Here is a 1,586-nt window from a genome sequence, read left to right as displayed (position 1 = left end):
TTATTTACATGTAAATGAATGGATTTGGAGCCATACCTCACACCATATCTAAATTTAACTCAAAATGGATCAAAGTCCTACATGTAAGAATCAAAACTATAAAACCCATAGGAGAAAACAGGTATAAAACTTCCATGACCTTGGGTTAGGCAATTGATTCTTAGATATGACTTCAAAAGCAAAAGCAAACACAGTGAAAAAATAAATAAAAATCTGTGCCTCAAATGAAACTATCAGTAAGGTCACAAGACAACCCACAGATGGAATATCTACAATGAATATGATAAGGGTCTATTATCTACAATATATAAAGAACTATCAACAACAGAAAGACAAACAACCCAATTTAAAAACGGACAAAGATTTTAACAAACATTTCTCCAAAGAAGACATAGAAGTGGCCAATAAACACATGAAAAGATGCCCAACATCCTCAGTCATTAGGGATATACAAGTCAAAACCACAATGAGGCAGTGCACCCAGCAGTTCTACAGATCCATCTCTTGCTTCAACAGTGTTTGGATGGAACAGACCCAGGGTCACTCTTTCTACTAGCCTCTGACCACCCTCCAGCCTTTTTTCCAGTCCCAACATTTGGAGCTATCTTCTCAGCCAGGCTCTGCCTCTAGGACTAGCTAACACCTTATTTTGAGCTTAGCTCCTTATTACCAATCAACCATGAGCATCCAGATTCATCAGAATTATTCCATCAAAGTGGAGGGAGCCATCACCTACCTGGTCAACATGCATCTGCAGGCCACCTACACCTACCTCTCTCTGGGCTTCTGTTTCAACCAAAATGCTGTGGCTCTGAAGAACATGGGCCACTTCTTCGAGCAGGCAGATGAGAAGCCCAAGGGTACTGAGTGTCTCTTGAAAATGAAAAACCACTGCAGTGGCCACACCCTTTTGCAAGACGTGCAGAAGCCATCCTAAGATGAGTGGAGTAAAACCCTGGATGCCATGGAAGCCACCTGGTTCTAGAGAAGAACCTGAATCAGGGCCTTTTGGATCTACATGCCCAGGGTTTCTGCACATATAGACCCCCACCTGTATGACTTCCTGGAGAACTTCTTCCTGGATGAGGAGGTGAAGGCAGGCAGTAGGCAGCTTTTTAACCACCCAGGTACCCTCTCTTAAGCTGTGGACCAAATTGAAACAACAAAGCTTTCACAGCAAACAAACAAACAAACAAAAACCCACAATGAGGTACACTTACCACCAGAAAACTGTGGCTACAATAAAAGACAACAAGTGTTGGTTAGGATCTGGAGAAACTGGAGTACATTGCTGGTATGAATGAAAATGGTGCAGCCTCTTTGAGAAAATTTGGCAGTTCCTTTCAAGTTTTATACAGTTTTGTTGGAAAATGAATAGAGAGGAGGAGCCAGATGGGAGAGGAGGAGGAGACAAAAATTTCATCTGGTCCCAGGAATTCAGCTAGTTATCAAACTATTCTGAACACCTACAAACTCAACAAGAGATCAAAGAAAAAAATAACAGCAACTCTATGGACAGAAAAGTGACCACTTTCTGGAAGACAGGACATGCAGAGAAGTGAATCTGAGGTGATATTTGAAAAAAT

The 1,586-nt window shown here is 41.4% G+C and overlaps 1 pseudogene; it reads left to right on the top strand.

Moving 5' to 3' along the window:
- Positions 1-679: 679 nt before the first annotated feature.
- Positions 680-1,141, top strand: LOC131832288 (ferritin light chain-like; annotated as a pseudogene).
- The last annotated feature ends 445 nt before the right edge of the window (positions 1,142-1,586 follow it).

This window comes from Mustela lutreola, chromosome 1 (genome assembly GCF_030435805.1).
Source record: "Mustela lutreola isolate mMusLut2 chromosome 1, mMusLut2.pri, whole genome shotgun sequence".
Taxonomy (NCBI): domain Eukaryota; kingdom Metazoa; phylum Chordata; class Mammalia; order Carnivora; family Mustelidae; genus Mustela; species Mustela lutreola.
This window is presented reverse-complemented; position numbering and strand designations above follow the sequence as displayed.